The following is a 15012-nucleotide window of genomic DNA, read 5'->3' on the forward strand; positions in this document are numbered from 1 at the left end:
CTATTGGACACCCTTGGCCATGAGAACACCAGTGTCATCTTCCTGCAATTGAGACAAGTAATTAAACTTGAATATAATTGACATTATAAACTTGCACAGAGCTTAAAGTTGTCGAAATTGTGAAGGAGGCCAAAAGTTGGATTCATAGTTCAGTGATGGTACAAGGAATGCTAAAGGTCCTGGTCCAATCTTTGGTTAAGTACTCATTTTCATATTACTTTCGAATAACAACATATCCTGTGTATAGCATAAGCTATTTTATGGAGCTGGGTATAGGGGATACTTCTTGGGAGTTTTATTGATGGTGACTAATGAAGAGACTCTCTCAAGATAGTGAGCGGGCCAGTTTCAGATAGGCTTCTGAGCTTTAATAGCCAATGCCTCACTTTTAATACTTTGAAATACTTCACAAAAAAAAAACATTGTATTATTGAATAATAATAAAATGCCTAATCCCCGGCCGGTTCAAATCCAGGAACTTTTCTAACGTTGGAAGCAGCCCCGGCATCCACCCAGCATCGAATAACATGGGTACCCGGGGGAAACCCTGGGGGGGTAAAGGCAGTCAGGGGCATGGTGCTGATCACATCACCCCCACTCATGACCGGATCAAGAAAGTGTGGGGCGTTACCCCCACACCCCCTATACGCCTTCATGGCATGGTGCTAAGCACAAGGGGAACACTTTACTTTCTTTATTAATAATAATAAAACTATTCTCCTATCATTACATCCACAATTTAATATTCTGAATAAACTACCTGAGTGTTTATATTAAAAAAAAATACTGAAGGAAATAAATGTCAAATAATAAATATATAGTGGTGCCTCATGTAACAAACAAAATCTGTTTCAGGACAGCGGTTATCATTAGGATGCTGTTTCAAATAGGTTACTATAAAAATAATTTTAATCCATTCCAGAGTCCAGTCCAAAATCACAAGACATCGTACACAAATTGCACAAAAAAAAATTCCACTTGTACTGGTTGCTGGCAGTTTGGTCTATGTTAGATTTCGGACTGTGGTAACAATTCTATGCATCAAACTAGTTTCATGCACAACTTATTCATTCATTGTTATTTCAGCTTTTGACACTGGTTGGTTTTTCTTTTAGTTCATTTATAACAATTGTCTTTTACATTGCAGGCATGTTACTGCTTGCGTAGGATGCACCTGCTCTGTACGATATGAAGCATGTCTGCTGATGGGTTAATCACGTGTGATGATATTCTCACGTGGTTTGAAATTAAGGACCTGGGTTTATTACGAAGTCCATTTTCCAGCCCATGTTCACGTTCGCTATGTGAGGCACCACTGCATTCATGTAGATGAGAGTGACATTACATTTCAAAACTTTGAAAGCCTATTCAGGACCAGCCTGAGGGTATCCTGAGGAAACCTGATCATCATAAAATAGGCATTTTCAGCAACATACCGTATACACCCGAGTATTCATTTTCCCTGTATTTTCTCGTTTTCTCATAAAATTACCTGAATTTGACATATTTTAAGGCTTGACAAGTGTTCAAATCACTCAAAAGAGAAAAAAAAGTATTAATTTGCAAAAGTATAAAACAGATGGACTATTAGGAACAGGGCAACATAAAAACAATAAATTTTTCTCATGTTTTTAAATAATATTTTTCATATTCCATTGCACTATTATGTATAAAAACACAAGTTAGTAATACTTGTTTAACATACAGACTCGTGTCATTAACCTTCAACAAATGATTCTAATTGCCTTTGCTTCTCTGCTTATTCCAACAGCACAATATCTTCAATTTAACATCATTTCAAAATTCAACTGTTACAAGTACATGGTGTACCACGGGGAACTGAAAATACTTAAAGATTTTTATGTATCACTATACATATCACAATCAACAGAGGAAATATTATGCAATTTATTCACAAACTTTTATACACAATAAATAATTTCCTACATCAACAACATTCCATGTATGGACTGCACAACATATCTTACAGAAATGACTAGGTAAATAGAAGTAGTAAAGAATATGACAGATCTATGCATATTGACAAAAACTGTCCGAGAGTATATACTGAAGAGTCACTCTTAGGTGCAAGTGAATGGGTTAACAAAATGAAGAGGAACTGCGACAAATTTGTACGTAATACATTTGTAAATGCCATTAAAATATTATGACAATGACATGGTCTACCAAAAATTTACTATTGTTAATACAAATCTGTTTATAGCAACAGCTACAAGGAATACTAAACACTTTCTCCCATATAAGGATTCATATACAATAAAAGGCAAGTACTTCAAATTGAGTTGGAAACAGACATAAAACACTGCAAATAAAAAGGGGATCAAAAAACAAAAATAAGGAATACTGATATCTGATTGTTAGTATAAAAAACCAAAGAACTGTGATTTGAGGAAAAGATTTTCTTATACGTTAATACTAAAACTGTCACATATGTGGCAGACCACAACAATTGGTGGTAACATACACATATTTACATGAACATTTCATTATTGTCTCGATCCTCCAATGACACTTTCGTGCCAGAGGAATTTATATGTATGTATATATATACACAAAGCAACTAACAACATGTGCTACTCTGTCGCCTCACTCAATTGCACTGAACACAATTCAATTCTACTAAATGTCTTCACAACAACTAGGATTCTTTATATGCATTAATTTGAAGCTGCTGCAACCTTCTGACATATTGCATCTGTGTATTCTGAACATTTAGCAGAACCTCCCAAGTCTCCCGTGAGGTACTTCCCTTCCTTTATTGTTTCGAGACATGCATTTTCAATTATTGTAGCGTAATTGCCCATCTCCATGTACCTCAGCATCATTACGGCAGATAAAAGCAAAGCTGTGGGGTTTGCTTTGTCCTGACCTGCTATATCTGGGGCTGTTCCGTGCACCTGAAAAAATAAATAATTTCAATAAGAGGGCTGGGAAAGTAGGTGATAATTGTAAGGTAATGAATGGTAAAAGGCACATTTACGGGCAACATGTCAATCTTAAAAATTTAGTGCAAAATTTAGGTTCCCACTTATTTTGCCAAACAAAATTGGCCATGTTCCGAAAGTCACGAGTTACAGTATTTTGCCAAAATCATCTGTTAATTGCAAACAATGCAGATGCACAGTAGGTTCAAACTGAACAACTTCGGAAAATACAATATAATTTGAACAGTGTGATACAAAACAAGATACACGAGATGAATGTTCCTTAACTGCTTTTAAAATGAGCAAGAATGTCTGCAATTATTTTATTTCTGCCAGAACTGGTTTCCTGCTGGGTGCCACATGGAAACTTTCCATAAACAAAATGCTGCAATTGATGCTTTCACCTAGTGCATACCTAAAGTTTGTAAAATAACTGGTTTCACCAGGTCACGAGGGCAGGTTAATTAGAAAAATTATTTTAATTTGATTCATGCATTTTGTTACGAGTTAAAGAACATACTCCTTCTCAAGACTTTTGCGAGTTTTCCTGGTGATTTTAAATAACTTGCAAGACCACTCTAAAATGTTTTAAAAAATATACAGATACATTTAATTATTCTCACATTAAATCCTCTCAAAATGAAGGAAGAGCTGATGGACTCATTTGAAACTTCATATGCAATGATTCAACAATTTTTAACTTGATTTAATTACCGATTCTACACATAAAAAAAGATAAGTTTGTTGCATTACACTTTAATCTAAATGAATTCAGTTCTAGGGTGTTCAACATCAAAGAGAGGTTAAAACTTGGGTACATTAAAAAAAAAAAAGGCACAATATAGTAGAAGCAGATCATGGAAAATATGGATTTTTGTAAATAAAAAACAGCTAATTTAATATTCTGATTATCTTATGTGAACTTATGAACATGATGAAATAAAACTTTGGTACATGTATATAAAAGGGAAAAGGTAAAGCAACCCCTGCACACAGAAACTGCTGTAAAGGTATATGGGGTATGTGGAAATAAAACCCACACATTCACAATTTCTGTCAATTGTGCAGGTGATGTGATCAGCACTATGCTCTGGCCACCTTTAGCCTCACCCCCAGGTACTGGCTGGGTGAACCCCAAAGCTGCTCCATGCAGTGACATGGTTGAAAAAATTCCCACGTAAAATCAACCACCCTGGAAATCAAACCTGAGTCTCTTATGTGGTAGTCAGAGGCCCTACCAACTGGACAACTATGACTCTGTAGATATGTTTGATATGTACATTCACCATGTTTCAAAGTGATGTGAACGATTGATTGATTAGTTTTATTTTACTTCGAGTTTTGTGCCTCTTGGCTAATTCGCAAAGATGGGGATGAGGGATGAAATGATAAAATTGATGAATGGACATTTACAAACAACCATGCACGAGCGGGATTCGAACCCGGGACCCCTAGCGTTGCAGCGCGATGTGCTAACCATTCGGCCACGAGGTCTGGCTGATGTGAACGATTTCAACCCATTATATTTTATTCATAAATTGTCACAATAAGATGCAACTTCACACACATATAACTCTCCAAGTTTAAGTGCCAATGGTTATTGTGAAGTTAACTCACAAATGCTCAATGTGAGCACCAGTGACGGCACCAGGCTAAAATAAGTGGGGGAAGGGGGGCTACAGATTTTAGAGTCAAATTCTCGGGGGGCTAACTAATATCAGCTAAAAGGTAATTACAAATTACTGTAATGTTGTACTACGGTATAGTTTTACCAGTGACATAATTTACAGTCAGATCCAAAGATAAATCACTCAGTTGTTATATTGCATTTTGTGCATTTTGTTCCACAGGCACGAATCATTTATGTCAAATAAAATGCAATAATTGTATTGTTTTCTTTTTCTAAGCCATTATCGAGAGGAATAGTATCACATACTTACTATTCATATAAACAGTAAACAAAATACATCCTAAAAAATACACTCATTTTCAACTCTCTGGATATATGTATAAATACTACACGTAACACTTTTTCTATGTAGAGAATGTGAGTACATTTTTGTTCAAATAAGAAAATAACCACACCAAGAAACTACGATAAGGTACGTCTGTTTTTATGAGCAGCTATGAGGCCAATTTTAATATTTCCAATGTTTTAGCCTTTAGGAATTAGGTAGTTTGTGTACTCTTTCATTCTTAGGATAGGAAGGTTTGTGTTACTGCAGCCATAAACCTTCAGGTTTAAGAATGCTGGAGAATTAGTGCTTAAAAATAGATATAACGAAGAAACCAATGAGAGAACATCTCTAACTCTCATGCCAAACAAACAAACAGAAAGGAAACATAATGCTTCTTTAGATTTTGAACATCATCCTACTTATAAAAATTCATTTGTCACACCTGTTAGACCTATTCTGAAATATAGTGATACGATTTACAGAGGCTGCCAACAACAATCAAAGAACAATCTCACAGCCACTGAATACGTCCATCTTCCAGGCAGACAGATTTTGTAGCAAGTTTGGCGACTCCTGATTGGCAAATTACTTACTATCGAATGATCAGTGGCCCATTGATTTCAGAGCACATCGTAATAAAGTAATTGCGATCTAACTGAACTAGAAAATGTACTTGAACATTGTACTTGCTCCAATGGAAGTTTAATAATGGAAAATGGAAATTTTACTTTTTAAGATTCCGGTTGAAATGTGCCTACCATACTACAAAAATCTAGGGGGTCTACCAGGGGGATTGAGGTCTGGTTTGGTGAGGCTTCAGCCCCCTAGCCCCCCTGCAGCACCCTCCCTGGGGCCTTAGTCTTGAAATGTCCACATGTTAAGGTCTAACGATTTTGTGACGTTTTTGTCAAGAAAGGCTAACGAATGCCATTTAGCGTAGTCTCCACTCTTCGTTAACAAGTGGTCACATATGGTCTAGCGGAAAATGACTGGAACCCACTCACACAGCAGGCACATACAGACTTCATTTACGGCTGTGCATTTTCAAGATGGACACTATCACCTGTTGCGGAGGAAGGTTTTGAAGAAAGAAGGCACACTTAGTTTCAGTCGTATTTCGAGTAAGTACGTCATGTTAGTATGTTATTAATATTATTGTCTATGAACATTAAGGGCAATTGGAACAAATCTGGACGATAGTGAAATACGTATTGTATTGTGAATTGTTGGTATGATGTACCTAAAAAATGGAATACTTCATGCCATTTTCCTTTTTATTGTTGAATACATTTTTTCCACGTACTTTGTAAGAATTAGAGCACGGAATACTGATATCTTTGCAACATTCCTTAAGTTGGGCAATCATAAAATACTACTGCCATATATGTTTTGATACATGTGGGAAATGTATGCCAACATTCCACCCAACGTAATATAAAAATGTAAAATAACGATGCCGCACAAAATAAGAACAATTGATTTTCTGCAATATATTGTCCTGTTGCAACCAGTTAATGAAATTACAGTATTTTAAAATACTTCAATTATGGACAACTAACATATGTTATATACACTATCTGGCCATTCGTCACCGGACACCTGGAACGAGTACTTTAATCCGGTTTCAGGCGTCCGTCAGTATCGTGTGGGGCCACCTTTCGCAGCAAGTACAGCCGCAACCCTCTGAGGAAGACTGTCCACCAAATTGCGATAGGTTTCGACGGGAATCCTGCTCCATTCCTCTTGCAAAGCGGCGAACAACTCTTTAGTGTTTTTTGGGCGGTGTGGCCTGGCTCTCAACCGGCGCTCCAACTCGTCCCAAAGATGCTCAATCGGGTTGAGATCAGGACTTTGGGCGGGCCAATCAAGTTTTTGCACACCCATATCCTCGAACCACGTGTTGATCACACCTGCCGTATGACATGGGGCATTGTCGTGCTGAAACAGATAAGGACCACTACCGAATTGTGCCCACAATGTCGGTAGCGCAGAATTGTCCAGGATCGTTTGGTATGCATCTGCATTCATGTTTCCACACACTAACACAAGAGGACCAAGACCATACCAGGAGAAGCATGACCACACCATGATGCCACCTGATGGGGTGTCCGGTGACGAATGGCCAGATAGTGTAGAGAGGAAAAAATGGTATGCATGATTTATACAGTACGTGAACTGATGATAGAAAGATTTTAAAGGAAATTCCAAAACTATGTTTTAAGTTGTAGTAATTGCAGGTCGAGTGTACCAAATGACTTCCTCGAATTTCCAGGAAAAATTCTCCATGAAAAGATTAACTGTTGTGAAGACTTTATCAGAATTTTGGGGGCACAGAAACGTATATTTACAGAGTTACGGACATTAGAATCTATTCCGAAACTATTTCATGACGATGGGAATGTAAAATTCTATTTTTTTATTGTAATCACAAAATCCAACCCAACCGCCTAAGCACCAATAAAAGTGAAAGTACTCCATTCTGTTCCCCAGACGCTGGTGAGGGAAAAACTTTTTTTTGTAGCAAAAATGTCTTTAGTAATGGGTGTGTATGGGAGAGGGTGTTTGGTATACTGTATTCATAACCAATAATTTGAAGGGGAAAATAATTTTTCATATCAACCAAAGCTAATCAACAGAATGCACTTAGTTTAACTACCATATGTCATGTGATGATGCAGTGGATAGCATGAATTCATTTTAAGCATGAAAAGCTTTGAGTCAGTGGCAACTGTTTGATAGAAGTTTCCTTGTAAGAGAATTTATATTTATTTTTTCTGAAATAATTTTGTAGGTGCTAGAAGCTCTGACTTTCGCAACATGGAGTTACCAGCCAGATGGTTATAGGTCACCAGCCAGAAAATAGTTAGACAGTGTATAATGCAAGTGTGCAGTGCTATGGTGGTTATTGCTCGTCACAATGGGTGAAGTTCCCAATGATGCAAGCAACAAGCAGAGCAGCTGGATGTTAAAAGGAGGTACGATAGTGTATGTTATTTTTGTTTCATTATAATAACACCTATTGATGTTCATCATGTGGTGGGTTTGCCTTTCTTTCCATTCTCATGTGAAAGTTTTGCACAAAAATTGAATTTCTCTGGAACATTGTATATATAATTATTGTTTTCAGTAAGTAACTGGCCTAAGTATGTATAAATATTGTTAAACCTATCCTTACACAAACGGTGCAGTTTAGACAGCTTCTACAATAAAATGTAATAAACATAGATACTAAAATGAGTGGCTGACTGTATGTAGGTATATTTAAATCTTTTCACATCACTGTCTCGGTACTATAACGACTGAAAATTACACTTCACTGAATAAATAGTTTTGAGGAATTAAAGTTGTTGTACCAATCATTAAATAGCATAAAGGAATGCAAAATTTACATGTTATAGACATTGTAATTTAATGAAAATTTATGAAATGAAAAACATGTCTTTGGTATTATGTGCCAATGCTCACAGAGTTTCCAAAAGAACCTCTGTATTGCACTCCCATAATTTCCACAACTTTGATCTGTGTAAATTTATAATGCCGGTTCTGTAACTTCTTGGTGCTGTTAGGCATTAATAAGTTACAGCATACAATTTGTCATACAAATACTATGGTCTTTCTGCAATGGAGGTGCCATCTAGTTAAGCATATTCACAACTTGCCACAAGCTATTGCATATATCTAGCTAATGATATTCACACCTCCAGAAATGTTAACTTAAATTGTAAGTAGATGGGTTGAGGCACATGCCTCTGTAGGTACACAATGAAGATTGTGTGGCTCTGTCATAAACTTCCAGAAGTAACAATTTTCATTTTTGACAAAGCACCTTTATGAAATCAGTATATTTTCAGATATTTTTCCCTTACATGCCTCAGATTTTTGTCATGTTTTTTATCCTAGCTTGTTTCTCCACACCATATTAAATTTCCTATCTTCTGTGAATGCTATGATGATGCTGTTATTTGTCATGTAAATGCATAAAAAAAACCTAAGGCATATTTTTAGCAAATTCATTGTATGACAGCATATTTTTGTCATTTTTGAGGTATTTTTTCTGTAAATTTCACTAGTCTGAGCAAAATCACACTTGTATTGGTAATGCAAAGGATTCTGTATACTTCCCTCTTCGTTCAATAAATTATGAATTAGTGAAGGGAGGAACTTGGATTTACCAGGAATGTGCCATAAAAGAATTGCATCAAAAGGTTGATTTTGCACTTTAATGTTATGTCAACAATGGATAACTCCTGTATTTCCCAATGCTTGATGCTTTTGTTCGATATTTAAATTATTATCTTTTTTTTTAAATAAAACTTTGGAAAATTTGTGGTAAAATGCATACATATTCCTAAAACGCTCATAGAAAATCAGCCTTCATTCACCAAAACCCACATTACTCACTGAAAATCAATATTCTGCCTTTAATAGAGGCAACGGTTCCGAATGTTGAATGATTTTTTTTTTTCCTTTTTTGCAAATTTTATAGATGTATTAGAAAGTAATTTGGAATACTGGAAACAATTGTGAAGGTAAGTTTGAAGCTTGGATAAATGAATTAGCACTGTTAAATTCTACACAAAGTATTATTTACCTGAGATACTTAGATTGTTAAAGGAGCTTACACGAGCACCTGTGATTTGCAGCAAATAGCCATTCTTGGTTTCCAGTTATGTAAGACACGGAGTTTTAGCAGATTTTCATCAAGGTTCGAAGGGAGTTTTGTGCTTGAGACTAGATGTTTTGTTCACTTAGAAATATTGTTATAATGCTAAGAAACTTAAACCTGACTGACCCAACATTACAACGAAAGTATTTAGGAATGTTTTATTAATTCTAAGAGCCGTAAATCTAAATTGCTTAACCTAACATAGTAAGACACCTATCTGCTATTTGCATCAAAGACAAGCAAAACATTCATTTTAGGAATATGTATGCATTTTTACCCTTAAAATTTTAAAATATTATTTACCAAGAAAAACTGAAAATACAACCTTCAATAAGTTGCAAAATATATATATATATTTATACATACTCCCAAACAATAATGTAGGTATGTATGGAAGGGAAAAATTGTTCTTCACACGAGATGCAGCAAGTAATCACTAAAACTATGAAGCATGTGCTAATACAGATAAAAAAATCGAGCAGTGTAAAAAATACTTTTGCACCATGATTAATTTTGAATTAAACAATTGGAACATGGACCGAGAAGTTACCACATATCTGAAACACCTCTTTTCATGATAAATTTGAAAGAAACAACCCTCCCTCTCCCTGCCCTCTACGCAGTTAAGAAAACTACCACATCATCTTAAAAAAAAAAAAAAAATATCGGGCTGGCAATTCATAATATTGTACATCTTTTTTCTTTCTTTTTTAAGTTTTGACCTTATTAGCTAATTTGGTAAGCGCATAATTTTGTTTTATTTTTTTCTCTGAAAAATCCTCATGGAGTGCCACTCACATACATGAATATTATGTATTCGAATAAAACTCACTATTTATTTTCCCGTGCAGTTTTACATTTACGATCAATTTCGCCATTTGGGTAACTGCATAAGACAGTAAACAAACCACAATCGATTTTTAGGAAGATGGATCAATTCTTCCTAACTCTCGATTTTAATTCTCGCAACCTGATTGGTTCTTTGGGTGTAGCCTCGACGACAAACTTGTTTTGAGTGCATCATAGACTATATTCTCAGTTGTTAGCGAGAACTCATAAGCCATCGAAGTCGGTACTCGTTAACGACCAGTCAGGACTACTATTTTCTCGCCGAGCACGAGTTGGAGCGATAACGAAGTGGTCGTTTACGTGCTCACGTATTGAGAGTCAAGAATTAAGGACCCTGGTGAGCACCCTTTGTTACTCTGCGACATGAGTACAGTAATCTAGCTCCATCCAGACATGTTTCACCATATTTCAGAATGTTCTCATCAATAATTTGCACCATGGCACTAATGCGGTGGATCTAATAGAGTTCTGTGCTGGTGGATCTATATGAAATCATATACGAAACTGACGTTGCATGCTCACGACAAACATACTCTCCCAAAATGCTTTCTCCTCACCACTGGCAGCCATTTTACAATTGGTGAGCCTGCCACCTGGTAGCAGAATTTAGAACTACTGGGACCGTTCCAAAAAAACTTAAGGATGTGTTCAAATGTATTTCACAGGATATTCGATCGGTGATTATGTTGTATTGCTCATGGAACATGCTTTTATCATTCATATTTTGAAACACCCTGTATTAACCTTTATACCGGGTGTTCCGTTCAAATCTCCCTAATTTCAATTTATCGTAGAAAATAAAGAATGAATGATAGAGCAATGAAATTTCATAGAACTGGAGAAAAACTCATACATTTTATTTTCCACACACTAATACACCTCCACATGTGCCCCATTGGTAGCACGAACAATATCCAGTCTGCATTCAACTTCTTGGCATGTTCTCTCCAACATGTCCCCTGTTACTGTTGCATTCGTATCACATATACGGGTTCGTAACTCTGGGATGTTATTCACTGGAGTCGCAAACAGACGATCCTTTACGTAACCGCAGAGGAAGAAATCTAGCGGAGTGAGGTCAGGTGACCGTGGCGGCCACCATATCGGTCCATCACGTCCAATCCAGCGATTAGGAAATGTCGAATTGAGGGACCTCCGAACATCCAGACTCCAGTGTGGGAGAGCTCCATCTTGTTGGAAGATGATGTCCGGTTGTAGAGTAACTACCTGGGGGTACACAAACTGCTCCAACATGTCCAAGTACACAGGGTCTGTTACTGTATCTTCATTGAAAACAAACGGACCGATGATCCTGTCCTTCATTAGACCACACCCAACATTCAATTTTGGGCTATCGCGTACATGTTCTCTGTACACGTGAAACGTTGCTTCGTCTGAAAACAAGACGTTGTCAAGGAAGTGAGGATTCATGTCGAGAGCATTTCCATACCAAATTCTTTGCGACGCGGCTTATCATCTGGCTTCAATTGTTGCACAATCTGCACTTTATACGTATACAACCGAAGCCGCTTGTGCAGAACTTGATGGATTGTTGTTGGAGGAACACTGAATTGCCTAGATGCCTGGTGGATGGATTTACTCTGGCTTCTATGAAACCCCGCTCGAATTTCTTCCACCTTTTCCTCAGACACACGATGGCGAGCTCCACCAGATTGTTTTAGGACACTGTCGGTTGTTAGAAACTTACTAAACAATGGCCTAATTGATTTAGCATCAGGTGCAACTCCTCCGGACACTCGTCTGAAATTTGATTGCGTTGCAATCACAGATTTTGTCTCAGCATACCACACCACTGCCTGCGCGTGCTGTTGAACAGTCTCCATTTTTATTTATGCGACCGTGGTGCTGCTAGGGAGCAAAACGGACAACTTCAAGTCATGCAAACAAAACTTGAAGATCTGGCCTTTCATTTTGTGTTACAGTAATTTCACAATTCATCGTACTTCGTTCACAGTAATTAATTGAAATTAGGAAGATTTGAACGGAACACTCTGTATATATTCTGAACTACTTAAAACTGTTGCAATGCTCAATTATTGGTATAAATTAGGGATGGGAGCGATTAATCGGTACTCTATCAGTATCGGCCAATATAGGCATATCGGTAAAATTACCGATTATTTTACCAACCCGATATATCGATAAATATCTGATAATTTAGTGCAAAATTCTGCCATTTTGTTGTAATTTTTATGGATAATCTCCATGCCCTACTTTCTAAAAAAGTAAATGTCTAAATATGCAATTTATTTTGCACTGCAGTCACCTTGAAACACACATTTATTAAGGAGGTCAATGAACCTTTCAGATTCTTCAAGGACAATTTCTAATTTTATATCAGATCGGTAGAATATCGGTTATCGGTAAATTTTATATTGGTACTTTATCAGTATCGGCCAAAATTTCATATCAGCCCATCCCTAGTATAAATGGAAATCACTAAGAGTATGCGGATATTGGCTTTAAGTGATATTCGCTAAACTAAAAAGAGCTCAGCATATAGAATTTGATTTCAGTGAAAAAAAGCCTTTACTGAGAAAGACCCACAATTCATCATTACACTACATGAAACTATAACACACAGAAACTTACCGCTTCAAACAGTGCACCGCTGAGTCCAATGTTCCCACTTGGTGTGAGACCTAAACCACCAATCAAGCCAGCAGCCAAATCAGACAAGATGTCTCCATACAAGTTTGGCATAACCAAGACATCAAATTGTGTCGGATCCTGGACAATGCTCAGACACACAGTATCCAAATATTTCTCCTCAAACTTGATATCTGGATGCTTCTCAGCTACTTCCCGACAACATCGTAGAAACAAACCATCAGACATTCGCCTGTTGAAGAGAAAGAGATAACGAAGCAGTGTGGTTTTAAATTGCACCATTGACACTTTTTTTTACAATTTTAGCACATAAGAGTATTAATGTCTTATCCTCATTAAAACAGAAGCTATGTTAAAAAAAAAGAACTTTAACAATAAGAGAGTGACATTTTCACACCAGGTATGCATTTGTTTCAATGTTGTTGGAATAGGCACTGCTACTGAAAAAAATAAAACATAGCACAAAAAACTATGAATTTTTCCCCATGTTGCAAGTGGAAGAAATTTTTTCAGTTGATTATTAAGGTAGATACGATCTGTAAAAAATGTGATTAATTATATTTATAGACTCCCATGTATTCTTTAACATATTGTAGATTTTTGCTCACTATTAAAGGAAATAAATACATTAAATAGTATTGATTAATTTAACTACTTACATGAGTGAGTATGGAGTCTTATTAGGAATCCTCATTCAACACTTCTTTTACGCGGCACTATGCTCCGTGCCTAGAAACATCCACGAACCTGATTGAGGCAGTTTGACCTCCGAAACGTTGTCCTAATAGAACTCCATACTCACTCACGTAAGTAGTTATATTAATCAATACTATTTAACGTATTTATTTCCATGTATTCTTTATGGACAAACAACTTCAATTTTAAGTTATGGCTAGGGACGTGAAGTTTTCATTTTATTTTCCCCTAAATTTCGATGTCATTTTTTGCTGCAATTCGGTGTTATTTCTCGCAGTTTAGGGCAAAATTCGATGTTATTAATTTAAAATTGGTGTTATTTCTCAACATTACTTCTATGCTTAAGATTTTCAGTTGTTTTAGATCTGGAAAATTGAGACAAATTTTAGATTTAGCGAGCCACAGTTTATCTTGAGAATTATAGGATTAGACAAAATGTGTACAATAGCATTCAGTTCGTTAATGACAAAAAAAATTATGGTTTACCTTTGTGAGAAATGACCAAATTTCTTCCATCTATTTAATCTCATCAGCCACTAAATATGAAATGTTTATTGAATGATATCAGCCAAATCTTTGAACACAATTATACACATCACAATTACGTAACAATGCCAAAAAGTCCCTCTTCGACCTCAAAATACCATTTGGTGTACACATACGCACACACACCCTAACCTCCTCCCCACAAAACAACAGGTGTTTCTCCCTGAAAATTTTTGCATCCTTTCTGGGAAGATACCTACAGCGAATTCTATTCCAGGACGAGGTTAAACACTGTCAGTCATGTCTGCGCCAAACTGCAATAAATGAAGCGTGACAGTCTCTTTTGAATTGAACTTTCACCAGCTACACTAGAAATGACAGATCTGATAGTGCTATAGGTAGTACCTTTTGAATAGTTATCCCCAGTTTTTATTACATATTTCGTGGCATTTTTTGCGTTAAAGTGCAAAATTCGATGTTATTATGGAAAATGGCATAATTCATGTTACGGTATTTACTCATGTATAATGTGCACTTTTTTCCAAAATTTTTGCCCCCAAAAACTGTGGTGTGTATTAAGAACGGAATAATTCAGACAGCCAACATGAAACCGTACAGGGTCATTCCATGATTTTCGGACACTTGAATTGATTTTTCATGTTTACACAACCCTATCATGTTATATGTCGTTGTAAAGCTTGAATCCTGCAGTTTCTGAATATGGAAACAGTATTCCATACAAGATAACGACACTAATGTGAAATGCGGTTGAAATAAGTTG

The 15012-nt window shown here is 36.4% G+C and overlaps 1 protein-coding gene and 1 pseudogene across 2 annotated transcripts in view; one reads left to right on the plus strand and one right to left on the minus strand.

Moving 5' to 3' along the window:
• Idh3a (isocitrate dehydrogenase [NAD] subunit alpha, mitochondrial) overlaps window positions 1–15012 on the plus strand; it is a 90909-nt gene that overhangs the window by 64639 nt on the left and 11258 nt on the right. The window lies entirely within an intron of this gene.
• LOC145984855 (putative isocitrate dehydrogenase [NAD] subunit alpha, mitochondrial pseudogene) lies at window positions 1624–13277 on the minus strand (annotated as a pseudogene). Its single transcript, XR_014441372.1, has 2 exons — window positions 13032–13277; window positions 1624–2918 (listed from the first exon to the last, which is right to left on the minus strand). The product of XR_014441372.1 is annotated as a putative isocitrate dehydrogenase [NAD] subunit alpha, mitochondrial pseudogene (transcript).

Source organism: Lepisma saccharinum, chromosome 3 (genome assembly GCF_977018435.1).
Source record: "Lepisma saccharinum chromosome 3, izLepSacc3.1, whole genome shotgun sequence".
In the NCBI taxonomy this organism is placed as follows: domain Eukaryota; kingdom Metazoa; phylum Arthropoda; class Insecta; order Zygentoma; family Lepismatidae; genus Lepisma; species Lepisma saccharinum.